At 49.0% G+C, this 13,682-nt stretch overlaps 1 protein-coding gene across 1 annotated transcript in view; it reads left to right on the plus strand.

The window, feature by feature from the left end:
• BRD4 (bromodomain containing 4) overlaps nt 1-13,682 on the plus strand; it is an 84,428-nt gene that overhangs the window by 35,761 nt on the left and 34,985 nt on the right.

The raw sequence follows: 13,682 nt of genomic DNA on the forward strand, positions 1-13,682 counted from the left end.
CTTGAAGTGCTTACTCTGGCTTTCAAGCTTCTAGAGGAGAAACTTCTAGATCTTTACAATAACGTCAGCATTAGCCTCTTGGGGCTCTTGAGCATCAAAATGTGGCTAGTGTGACTGAGGAACTGAATTTTTAGATTTTATTGAATTATAATTAATTTAAATTATAAAATTGATGCTAACTTTAGTTATTGAAGAACTCAAGTATGTTGGAACACCTTGGGTGTGTGAATCTACTTTTTCAACTGTAAATTTTATAGAATCTAAATAAAGATCAAATATTTTGGATGAAAACTTAGGTCCTAAATTGATATGTGCTATAAGTGTGGAGTACACACTTGGATTTCAGACATTTACTGTGAAAAGAAATGTAAAACGTCTCAGTTTTTCATGGTGATTACATGTTGAAATGATATTTTGTCTATATTGGGTTCAATGAAATATACTGTTATATATTCAGTGAAATATACTGTTAGTTCACCTTTTTGCATTAATGTGGCTACTGGAAAATTTCAGAGTGCTTGAGTGGCCACATTATATTTTGATCAGACATGTGGAGATGTGGTGCGGATATGAAGTATCACTATCTTTCTGCAGCAGCTCTCACTGCCGCCCTCCACTAGGTCCTCCTCTTATTTCCTTTTCTGGGCTGCTGAAGACTTTGGGCCCTATTGTTTTTTGGTGAATTCTCAGTGGGAGTCTCTTTCTCATCTTCTTATGAGGTTTTAGGCCTGTGAGCATCTGAGCCCTGGGCATGCCTCTGCTCCTCCATTGAGTGTTAGGCTGGTGGAGGGAAGGGTCTCTGTCACATCTCTCACCTGTGCAAGGCTTGATGAGGGGTGGGAGTAACGTGAGGACTGATCTGTATTACTGAATACATAGGAGAAGACCTCTCTATTCCTCTTGTGTCTAGCTCATTGCCCCAGGTCCTCAGACAGCACAGAGGTGTGGGAATCGTTGGGGGGAGGGCATTGTGACCCCAGGGAGGATAGTGGATGCACCAGCTTAGCTCAGCTCTGCCGCCTCCCTGGTGAGACATGCCCAGAATGGAGTCTGGGAGAACTCACAAAATCCCAGAGAGCAATGTGGAGAGCTGGGGAAGGGCCTTGGGCCTCAGGCTGCCCAGCATGTGTGTCTCCAGCTTTTGCCACGCACAGTTCACAAACCAGTTACTGAAGCAGTGCAGGTGCCATTTTCACTCAGGGATGTGCATATGTGCTCATTTTTATTTATTCAGTCATTCTGTACACTGGACCCTGGTTTGAAGCTTCATATATGATGAATGTTAGTTCCACATCCTTAAATATTTTCACAGTTTTAATACAAAGGCAGCGAGGAGTTGGGATTGCTGCAGTTTCAGTGGGAGTGTGATGGTCTGTGCACTGGGACAGGTGTTTTGGTTTCTGACAGGCTGAAAGCTCCTCATCAGTGAGCGACTTCTACTCCTAAGTGGATGCTGAGGACAAGCTGACCATGTCTGCCAGGGAGTAAACTTGGGCTGTATGACAGAATCTGAAACTGAGATGCTGGCGTGGGTGCAGCTGCGGCTCCCCTGGGGCACAGCACCCAGGACTGGCTCTGCCAGTGGTCACTGCCTGCCAGCAAGGCTCATGCTGCCCAAGGGAGAGTGGGCTGGAGACAGGAGGAGGGGGGCGGCCGTGAGCCCTGTGAAGAGATCAGGCACAGTTGGTGTCATTTGCTCTGTTCTCTCCAGTACCTGCATCCACTCTCCTGTAAGTGTCAGAGTTGGAGCGCTTGACTTCTATGGGTCATTTGCTTCAGTGGAAGTGAGGTGGAATCAATGGCAAGCCAGAACATTAGTTCTCTCAAAGCAACAGGTCCCTGTCAAATTTTTTGCTTTTTAGCTATTTTCATCTGAAATAGTGTGATTTTTGTCCCCACTTGGCTTCTTTGTGCTGTGAAAATTACTGAGATTGAGAGGAGATCAGTTATTTAAATCCAGGCATCCATGTCACACTGACACAGTTAGATTGTCAGGACAGAAGTAGACATTGAATGTTGGCTGAGGGCTGAGGCCTCCCCGCAGTGCATGGAGATGGATGTCTAAGTGGCTTTCTTTTACCTGGGAGGCGAGGCGCCTGACAGGAAGTCAGGGCCCCTTGGCCTATTACCTGGGGCTGCTTGACTGTCAGAGGACTGGCCTTTACTGTACCCGTGGAATGTGTCTCTAGTTTAAGACACTGTCCGCTCTTGGGCCGGCCCTGTGGCTTGGTGGTTAAGTGCGCGCGCTGCGATGCTGGTGGCCCGGGTTCGGATCCCGGGTGCGCATCGAGGCACCACTTCTCCGTTCATCCTGAGGCCGAGTCCCACATACAACAACTAGAAGGATGTGCAGCTACTACACACAACTATCCACTGGGGCTTTGGGGGGAAAAATAAAATAAATAAAAAAAAAAAAAAAAAGACACTGTCCGCTCTCACTGGCTGGTTGTCTTTGGGCCTTGGGTGAGTCTTCTAGTCCCTGCTTTGGAAACTGGGACATTAACTGACATTTAACTTCGTGTTACTTTCTGTATTCCCTTTGGGAAAGGTGATGCTTTCCTTCCCCTCATCCGGATTATTTGGGTTCTGTACCTTATGAAAGGTGAGGCAAGATGAGGGGAGCTGTCATGTTTCCTGGAGCCACTTCTTGAGGGTACCTTCTACTGACAGATGTAACCTTCTTCTTTCTAAATCTTTTAAAATTCAGCTTCACAGTGAAGGTCGAAGAGTAATATCATTGAAGAAAAGGTCACCCCGTAAGCATCACCTCTTCATCAAGGTAACCAGGCTCCTACATCTCTAAACCCTGAGTCAGTGTGTGTCCTTGTTGTTCGTGGATGCATCTGTTCCTGGCTCCTTGGAGTGTCTCCATGTCTCTGTGTCTCCTCTTTGCCGTTGAAGGCCTGGTTTGGCCTTCCCTCTCAGTGAGGTTCTCTGTGGTCACGGCTAAAGTGTTGCTCGAATGTCAGGCTTATGGCGTCTCTGGAAGCTCTTGTGCTAGCCCTGTTCCTAGCCCTGTTCCCTGAGCCCCTATTGTCCCCAGAGAGCGTAGGCGGGTCCCAGGGACGCCTTGAGTCTGCTTTCAGCCACCACTCTGCTGTTTTGAAGAGGAGTTTAGAGTCACGACGTGCTCTTGTGGGGATATCCCCCGGCCCCCACCCCTGCCCCTGTAGCCCAGCGTACTCATGGAGGCTGCTTCGCAGAGGGTGAAATTGTAGGAGAGTTGATTGGAATGTCGCCTTTCCCAGTCATGGGCCTGTTCAAGAGTTGAATGTTGTTTCTACTTAGTGAGTAACAGGCCCAACTGTGGGCTGAGCTGGCGCATTCTAGAACATTTCAGGCACAGGCACTGGACCGCCTCTCCCCTCTGTGGTGCTAGCCATTGGCTGTGCAGGTTGTTCATCATATGTGCTTCACTCACCTGCCTCTTCTTGGCCTCCCAAATTTCCAAACAGCTTGACTTTGACCCTTGCTTGGAGGTCGACACTAACGTGTTTCTCTGGTGTTTGGTGTGCTGGAGACACCATAGTTGCCTTTTTGTGTGTGTGTGTGTGAGAGGAAAGTCAGCCCTGTGCTAACATCCATGCCAATCCTCCTCTTTTTGCTGAGGAAGCCTGGCCCTGGGCTAACATCCGTGCCCATCTTCCTCCACTTTTTATATGAGACGCCGCCACAGCATGGCTTGACAAGCAGTGCGTCGGTGCGCGCCTGGGGTCCAAACCCGGGCCACCAGCAGCGGAGCGGGTGCACTTAACCACTATGCCATGGGGCCGGCCCCATAGATGTCTTTTTTATAGTTTTAAATTTTGTTCATGAGGATCATGAATGAACTTAGATTTTATCCTTTTGTTGAAAATGGGAGGGTTCCAGAGGACTAGTGTGACATCATCCTCAGAGGCTTGCTGGTCTGCACTGGGGCTGTCCAAGATAGTATTGTCAGCCTAGTTTGACTAATCGTAGTTTCTCGCTCTTAGACGTTTTCCTCATTTCGGTAGTTTCTCTGTCCTCTGAGAAGTGAATGTCATCTCCCACTTTTGCTGCCTTGCAGATTCTTCTGTTCTACAGTGTTGCCTGTGCTTCCTTCCTGCTGATCCAAGCGGAGGAAGTGCCATGCTTCACTGCTGCCTCGGCTTTGTGATCTGCTTGGCTCTTTGTGGCCGTATTGGAGTCCACTTCTCAAAGCAGGATTTTTCTGCCTGTTACATTGAATTTCATATTATAATGTGGGTTAATCTCAGTGCCACGTACACCACACCAGCTTTTGGAAAAACAAATAACTAAAAATAAAAGATGTAAAAGCGAAGACAGGTAAAGGAGTTGGGAGTAATAGCTTTAAAAGAGGCAACCAGAAGAAAGTATCCCTTGTACATGACCTATGAAGGGCACAACCCAACACCTGGGTCAGTGGAAATGCAGAGTTTGAATTAATAGCATCATGTGTTTCTGTCATAATCTTCCAGCTTCTAATTTGGAGACTTGGCCAGGTCGAGGCTGCTTTGAGAATCAGTGCCTGGAGGCCAGCTCACCAGGTAGAGAGGCAGACAAGACAGACCAACCACACCGCCAGAAGTCAGTGGCAACTTATGAAAGGGGGCAGATTGCCAAGAGCCAGGCTGTTTTTACATATGTGTTAGTTGCTTGGTTGGTTTTCCAGTGTAAATAGGTATAGTCATCCACAGACCCGCTGCCATATCCCACTTCATTTTATGGTTCCGTGTACCCTCCCACTTGCACATGTTTACTTAATTTCATCTCTAATTTTGCATTCTGCTTTTCTAACATAACATTTTGTCACATACATCTCCTTCGCCGTGGCACATGGAACGGGTTGCAAACTACAGCCCGCGGGCCAATCTGAATTTTATTGGCGGACAGCCACACTCATTTATCTGAGGATTTCACAGTACAGCAACAGCAGAATGGAGTATTGGAAGGACTGTCTCGCACAACTGAGTATATTTACTCTCTGGCCCTTTATAGGAAAAATTAGCCTGCCCCTGCTAGAATATGTTTCAGCCCAGCAATTTTGGTCTTGTCCACATCAAAGTTTTATTGTGGTTTTTACTGCGTGCCCATTACAGGAACATTTTAAATTCACAAATCCATCTGCCCAGATTTAATCATCAGCACCATGATGTTATATACATTGTATGTAACAATGGAACCTTTTACTGTACCTGAGCTGCTCATCCCTCCAGCTGCTGGCAGGATTCCCAGGGAAAAGATAGTGCAGAATTCTCAGCATCCCTAATTTAATGGGCCTGCCGATTGGTTTCTAAAGCAAAGAGACTGGCATTCTGATTAGTGGGTTGTGGCCTGCCTCGGCCCAGCTCCTGGTCCTCCTGGCTGCAAGGTCTTTGTAGGCCTGGTCTTCTCCATTGGAAGACAGACTTGAGTATGCCTACACTCCCCTAGCTGGAAGGCTGGCTCATCTCTGCCTTGGGTTGCCTGGTTCAAGGCAAGCTGCAGGGCCGAATCTAAGGTGATCGAGCCCCACTTGGCAAATTGTAGGGGCAGGAGTCAGGGCGTGTACAAGCTATAAGAAGGAGGATTAAGGCTTCAAGAGCTGCCTTGGCGCACAGGCACTGGCCAGGCTCCAGACAGCGCAGTCTGGCTGATGACACAAGCGCTGTTCTCACCAGCTGCCTGGGCCTGTCAGATGGAAAAGTAATCCTGTTTGTACTTCCCCATTGACACAAATCGCACAATGAAACAAGGGCCATCACCATGAATGGAAAGTAGCTTCTGCTTTGGGACCGGGAGGGAACAGACCTTCTAACATTAGCATTCTGTAATCAGGTAACCAACATTTTAAGAAAGATGTTCCTAGGACAGGATAAGATCGCTGCATGTTGACTAGTAGTGAGAAATTACCAGGTTTTTACCAAAGTCGGGACCCCCCATCCCTTCTCTTTATCCCTGAGTGGAATCTCCCACTTCCCCCAAATGATTCTTTTTTTTGTGTGTGTGTGTGAGGAGGACCAGCTCTGAGCTAACATCCAATGCCAATCCTCCTTTTTTTTTTTTTTTTTTTTTGCTGAGGAAGACTGGCCCTGGGCTAACATCCGTGCCCATCTTCCTCTACTTTATATGGGACGCCGCCACAGCATGGCCTGACAAGCGGTGCGTTGGTGCGCGCCCGGGATCCGAACCAGCGAACCCTGGGCCGCCGCAGCGGAGCACGCGCACTTAACCACTTGTGCCACCGGGCCGGCCCCCAAATGATTCTTTATAGGAGAGCCTTGGGATAGTAGGGAGGTGACTTCCTTTGTCTGAAGGATGTGTGCAACCATGAACTTGTAATTTCGTGAGGTGCTGGGGTCAGCTGGCATCGGCCAGCATTTTGCTTGGCATGAAACAAGTTCAAGCCTTGGCCGCTCAGGCCCCTTACTGCTTGGGAAGCTTAAATAACAACTTAGTCTCTGCTCCCCTCGGCCTGCTCCCCATGGCATCAGCAGGGAAGCGTGCTTCAGATTTCACCAACGGCATGGGCCGAGTCACATTGCAAACAGATGGCTAGGTGCTGTGAGAGTTATCTTCGCTCTGATTTGTTTAAGGGGGTGAGATTCTTTGGAAATATTTCTGGAAATCTGACTTAAGACCCAGCTCGAGTGCCACATGCTGTTTAGCTGCTTCTGCAGAGAGGGTAGGCCCACTGGCTAATACATGCCGAGATGTGGAAGTGGGGTTCCCTCGGCCAACCACGGACCCGCCAGGCCCAGCAGTGCTGGTCGAGTGGGCCTCCCCTCCAATGCTTGGTGAGGAGAGAGGCAGCACCAGGGGACCTCTGACTGACCAGGCCACTACCCACTCTGCTTCCATGTTGCCATGGGATGAAGATGAAGACAGTGATGCTGCCACCTGCCTTGTAGAATTGCTATGAGGATTAACTAAGTGGATACAGGTTAAGGGCTTAGTACAGAGCACTGGGCCGGGAATCGGCGGGTACCGACTGTGGTGAGCTTTCCTAGGCCTAGCGCAGGTGCGTGTGATGATGCTTTGCATAAAGCGCTAGTAGGTGTGGTCACCATATTTCGCAGAATTCATAAAGTCTTCCAGTTAACCTGCACTGCTCCTGACTTCCTTGGCATCTTGCTGCCTACATGCTGTGTCACTTTAGGATCTGAGTGAATGAATGGGCAGGATAGAGTTGAGGCAGAGTCACTGGGCTTTGTGGGCCGTCTAGGAGACCAGGACTTCAGGTGGAACTACAAGTACAAAATGTAGCTGGTCACAGCCCACTAGGCTTACTTAGCCTCTTGCGGTGGACAGAACTGGAACTGAATCTCCAGCAGTCAATTTCTGGGCAGTTGCCTATGGCCTTTCTATTTTCCTCTCTTGCTTGCCCTGAAAGTCCCAGAACCAAACCTACTTCATGTCTGTCTCTATCTCGCCTTCTAATCTCCAGGAAACAAAATACTTTCTCTCTGTTGAAATTTGAAAAACATTACAGTTGTGTTGTCTGTTAGATGCCATCTTGTCTGTCCTTAAAATTTTCTCAGGTCACTTGGATGAGTTAGGATGATAGCAGACAATATTCTTGAAGGCAAGAATGCTTAATCAGAGTTTTATAAACTTAGGAAAAGAATTTACTTTTTTTTTTTTGCTAAGGAAGATTTGCCCTGAACTAACATCTGTGCCAGTCTTCATCTATTTTGTATGTGGGTAGCTGCCACAGCATGGCTGACGAGTGGTGTAGGTCTGTACCCAGGATCTGAACCTGTGAACCTGGGCTGGTGAAGCAGGGCGTGCCAAACTTAACCACTATGCCATGGAGCCTGCCCCAGAATTTACATTTTTATTTTCCTTAACCCAGAGATTCCCAAACTTTCTTGATTCACCGCAATCTAACATTGAAATTATCAATTGCCTTGTGTTGCTAGTTCCCATAGTGCCCTTCAGAGTTACCATGACACTGTGGGGCACCTCGACACTCAGTTTGGGAACCAGGGCACTAGTCATTTTAATTTCTCTTCATCTTTTTTTTCTTATTCCTCTAAACTGAGAATGTGTTGTAGGATATCTGTTGGGAGTAGACCCAGAAATAGGATACCCAGTTGGGTCCTGTAGCCTTCTTTGGGTTGGAAACAATAGGTGAAATCTCTTCCTATTCCTTGACCTTCAACTAACTCAACACAGTAAATGGTGGCTCCCACCTCTTGACCACAAGTCAGTGTGAAAACAGAGGGAGCAGCATTTTTGGATCTTTTAGATGTAAAACTTTGGTTGAAGACAATGTCTACCCTGTCACGAGAATCCAAGCAATAAATTCCTCGTTGTTTGCAGGTAGATTTACGAGTTTGAGTTTTCAGCCTCTGTCTCCATTGAGCCATGGGGCTAAGAGCCATTCATTGCCTGTAGGACTAAGAGCTCACAGAGAACAGCGCTGGCACACACCCTCAGTGATTTACCCTGTCCCCGAGCATCCCCTCTTGGGTTCCCCATCTTTTGCATCGGTAAACTGTGTGCCACACGTGTGCAAGTATAGTTGAGGATGAAACCCCAGGCTGGAGTGGGATTCTGCTACTCTCCCTACCCTCCAAATATCTGTGGAATCCAACCTCACCGCCCTGCCCCCTGGCGCCCCCCGCCCATGTTCCCCACCTTGCAGTCAGGGACTTGTGAAGGACAAAAGCCCAGTGTGGTAACATGGCCCCTGCTCTGTGCCATCCCACCTGCCCTCCTTTTAGCTCTCAACATGCACTGGTATCTTTCCTGCCTTGAGACCTGTTCTTGTGCTGTTGCTGCATTGGTCATGCCTTCTCCTGTTCATCACGAACCTTGTCCCTCTCTGCCTTACCCACCACAGGAGTGCACACTTGCCCTCTCCCTCTCAGTCTCTTCTTCAGGGATGCTGCCCTGTTCATAGCCAGAGCAGCCCTGCCCTTCTCCTTCACAGTAGCAACCAAGTATTGCTTAATCACTCCAAGAATGTCATGTTGACTGCACAGTCCCCAGGCATGGCATGTAGCTCAGATGGGACGCATTGGCTGAGCAAGTGAGAGTCTGCCAGTCACCACATTTTCTGTGAGAGTGTGAGCTGCTTTCCTTTTCCAGAGCTTTGAGATGAAGCTGGAAGCCCCAGGGTGACAATCTGTGTGGTCACTATAGGGTGCCTTCTGTACTTGAGTCATTCCCTGAGCACCTGCTGTGTACTGGGAGGACAAAAGGGAAGTAAAGATGGTCCTGCCCTCTGGCTCCCAGGTGTGCGTGCAGGGCTGACCATTGAAGTCACTAGACAGAGATCAGGGAAGCACCAGGTGCAGCTAATGAAAGGCCTGAAGGTGACAAGAAAGGGGTGTGTTGTGGCCACTGTGTTGTTTGGAGCTTTGATGCTGGAGGCTGGGGCGGTGTGGGGTGGGGGTGACCACTCTGGGAGGAATTTACCCAAGGAGGCTGACCTAGTCGGATCTGTGCCTTAGAAAAGTCATCTTGGCTCTCATGTAGAGCTGCTCACCATTGCCTCTCTTCCTTGGCCCACAGCAGACTAGAGATTCTTGTTGGTTTCCTTTTGTGTTCTTTGCTCCAGTACAAATGAGCGGCTTCTTGAAGTTTCCTAGGGATTTTACTTGCCTGCAGTCCTGGGAGGGCTGAGCAGCAAGATGCAGGTTGTCTGGGTGTGGCCTTTTGAGGTGCTGGTGCTGCCCAGGCCCCTGAGTGGGTGCGGAACAGGAGTCCCGGGCGTCTCATGGTGATCCCTCACATCCGGGCCGTGGATGTTACCTATCATTGGTCATCCTCAGAGCCTCCTAAAAAAAACATGGAGGTCTTGTGGCTTCCAGGTCCCATCTCATCTGTCCAGCTCTTCTCATGCCTTTGCATTTGAACTGATCTCTAGCAGTTTCTTTCCTTATGGGGTTGACGTCAGTTGTTACAGTTGTATGGTGTGGCTCTTGTGCTTAGTTTTTCATGTTAGTTAAGATGGGCTGGCCCATCCCAACCTTTTGTGTTGAACCCTCCTGGGGGTACATGTTCAGCTCACAGGTGGGGACTTGCTTGGTTCAAAGGCCAACCAAAACTTCCCAGGAATCGTGTCAAATTCTGGGCCATCCTGGCTGGTTAGGCCTGATCTTTTCACTTTCTAGGTAAGTTACTTCTCTGTGCCTCAGTTTCCTCATCTGTTAAGTGAGGATGAGGCCAGAAGCAATCTCAGAGTTGTTTCAAGGTTTTAAATGTTACTGTGTGTCAAACATGAGCAGCCTGGCTAGGAAGGGTGTTTTGGCTTTTGTAGTGGAGGTGGTGGTTTAATGCACAGAGATGAAGCCAAGTTTAAGGGTCAGGTTTTCTGTAGAAAAAGCCCCCTTCATTTTATGAACGGAAAATGTAGCTTCCTTGTCTCCACAGCCCTTGTGGTCTGGCTTGAAGGTGAAGAAAACTGGTTACGTCCAGAGCCCTCTATTTCTTGGCTTCGCTGAGAGTCCATTTAGAAGGAGAAAAGGCCCAGCCCAGTCCACCAGCTCCAGAAGTCAGTTACCTTGACTTCATCTTGCCTCAGGGACATTGTTTGGAGATTTCCAGAATGTCATTACCTAATGGAAAATTTATGGGATTGCTTCCTCTTGGTGGACATGCCTGGGGGCCCGTGGCTGACAGGGCTCCACGGCTCTGGGGCCAGAACATCTTCTCCATGGTGGTGCCGCCCCTGCCCCTTGCCTGCCTGTAGCTCACCTGGCACACGCTTGGCTGTGTAGTTCCCGAGCTTCTTTCTAGGAGAAATCTAATAGTGGAAACCAAACTGCATATCATTCTTTATCCTCACTTAATGCTGCCCTCCTTCCTGGCACCTTGAGTCAGCAGTGACATGCTCTCAGCCAGATTCCTCCCTTCCCTCCATGTCACACTCAGTGTCCTGGGATTCAGCCTAGCCTCTTGTGTCTCTTCCCTCTGTTCTCTCCTCTCCTCTGAGCAAGCTCTTTCTGACAGTTCTTCACCTCACCCCATCCTTTGGGAGCTCCCCCTCCCTGGATCTGTATGTGGCCTCCTTCCTGCTTTCATTTGGGTGCGTTGACTCAAGACCCTGGGCTCCAGGGCCTACTCCATCTTTGCCAAACTCCCATCAGGGTGCACTCATGCACCTCCCTCTCACCGTAGCACCTGCGTCCCTGCTGCCCTGCCTTGGTTCATGCCACAGGCACTTCTTTCCAGGACCACAAGACTGTTGGTTCTGGCCAAACTAGTACCAGAAGAACCCCTGATGGGAGAGAGACAGGGCCTTGTATCCCCAGAGCCTAAAGCAGGCCTGTCCAGTCATGTCTGCCTTTGGAAACTGTTGTAGTCCATGATGTTCTGCAAGCTTGTTATGCTATTTTGATGTTTCACCATGCCCACCGTCAAATGAAGTTGCCTTAGGGAAATGTCACTCCGTGGTCCTGAACACTGCTCTCTCTGGCTTGGGGGATGCTCTCCACAGGCTGCTGCCCAGCCGTCTCCACCTCCAGTCCCCATCATGTTCTCATGCCATGTGCCCGTCTGGTTTCAGCTCTGAGTGTCCCTTCCTCATGTCTAGCATCACTTGTACACGAGATACCAGGAAACAGCTTCGTACCTGCAAAGCTCTCCCTAATCCCCCTTCTTGTAAGTGTTCCTCCCGGTCCCATGTTCCCCAGGTAGAGCACACCCGTCTTAGAGGTTGCCACAGGAGCTGTCCCTCTCCTTCTCGAGTTTTAGGAGTACTCTGGGAGGGCACAGGCTTAGATGTAAATCCTCTCCTGGCGTCTTTGATGCGGTTGAACCTCATTAAATACTTATGTTTAGCGTTGGAGGCAAGACCACCTGTAGACACCTGACTTGCACTGCTGTGACATGCCCTCCCTCCAGCGCCTTGACTGTCTCCATGCAGGTGACATGGGTGTTTCTCTCCACAGTGTTGTCCTCTCCTGTGAGCTAAAGGATTAATGAATTATTAAGGGTTTTTTTAGGTGATTGGCCTGCTGTCTCTGAATAGGCAAAAAGCACTCTTAAATCTCTTACTCATTTGATGAAAAAGAGTAAGGAACAGACATTCGTCTTAAGGTTAACGTGGGATTCAGTTCTCAGACTGAATGTAAGATTCAGGGTTTTGCACGTGGTGGCCTTGGGCTGCTCCCACATGGGTCCCCTCCCTGCAGCAGCCTCTTCCTTGGAGCAGTGCTCTCTCCTTGTGTTCTCTGCCATTTGATCACTGTGCCTGCAGTCCGCTAGAGCACCCTGGAGGGAAAGCTGTCTCCCTGGTCATGTCGGTCTTGTCAGCCCTCAGGTTCACCCTCCAGCCAGGACCCCAGTGTTGGGGGCATCTGGCCAGAACGTGTGCTGGGTGGTCAACCTGCCTGCCTCAAGCTGGGAGATCCAGCTCTCCACAGCCCCCCCAACGGCAGACTCACTACCGAGTCACTTTACGTAGCAGGGTCTCCCTCGTGCTTTTAAAATTTGATAATTTGCCAGAACTGCAATTAGAAAAACCTTTGTGGGAACCTTGGTTTAAATTACACTTGGACTGAATTATAAGATAATTCATCAGCCACTAGAGTACCCAGCATATACTAGGCATAAAGCTGTTTATTGATCAGCTAAGTGTGCTCCAGAACGGAAGCCAGGACAGAGCCAGCTCACCCTGTCTTTTCTTGTTTCCTCTGCCTGCCAGAGTCCTACGGTCCTAAAATCTGCCCTCTTTTCCTAAGCCCTTGACTGACTTATGCAGCCAGAGAGATTTTCTTACCTGCACTGAACTCCTAGGTTCGTTACTGGAGATGCTCATTAGATGCAGGCAGCTCCTAGCTTACGGCCTTTCTTAACTCCGGGGACTGGGTTTAAACTGATCGTTCCTTTTTCTTGCCAATAGAAAAGTGTCGGAAACACAGTACATACAAAGAATGCAAATAGTAAATGTTTGAGTAGATGTTTCTTCTTCTTAATAGACAGAGTGTGGGAACTCTTGGGTAGCACTGCCAGTAAGGGGAGAGTTAGTGTGTTTCTGGAGGGCAGTTTGGCAGTAAAAATGTATACCCCTTGACCTGTAGTTGTCCCATTAGAATAACTGGACAAGTGCACAAAGTTGCCCTTGGGGGAGATGCTTGTGGCAGGGTTTGTGTTGTTGGTGTGGCCCGAAGCAGGGGTCGTTCAAGTGAGGGGAGTGCGCAGGGCGGGGTGTTCACACAGGCACTGGGTAGGGGTCTCATGCCCTCCTGTGCAGGTCACAAGAGGTGCTTCTCTTTGCTTATAAATAAGCTTTGAAAAGCTGGTTAATAAAATGGTAGATCAAGTATGGATTTATTTTTAGGTTATCAGCAGTTATCTTATGGGATTTCTTTAATCAGCAAACATGCATTATTTAAGTTACCAAGAAAATGTTCTTGCTGAGCATGAGGCTTTGCCCTGAGCACTCAGCAGTGGACTGTGTGGGCCATTCGAGGGTGGGTGGCCCGACCTGGCCCCACTGCCCGGCCTCTCTGACCAAGTGGAATTACTGACTTGGCTTGATGGTTCGTGAGCCACAAATGCAAATAGGAATTTTAATGTAAATGACATATTTGGCGGCTTGCAAATCATCCTCTCTCCCACACAGGCAGCGGCCCCTAAAAGTTCTCAGATGTTGTGAAGACCTGGTTTGTTGCTTATTGTACTGTACCCCTGCCCCGTGAACTCCATAGCGCCTGCGGCCCCTGCTGGCTCCTGGTCCGTTCTCGTCTCCATGTCCCTTGCCGTTG

The sequence above is a fragment of the Ceratotherium simum genome, chromosome 18 (genome assembly GCF_057802395.1).
Source record: "Ceratotherium simum simum isolate JZ-2026a chromosome 18, ASM5780239v1, whole genome shotgun sequence".
Taxonomy (NCBI): Eukaryota; Metazoa; Chordata; class Mammalia; order Perissodactyla; family Rhinocerotidae; genus Ceratotherium; species Ceratotherium simum.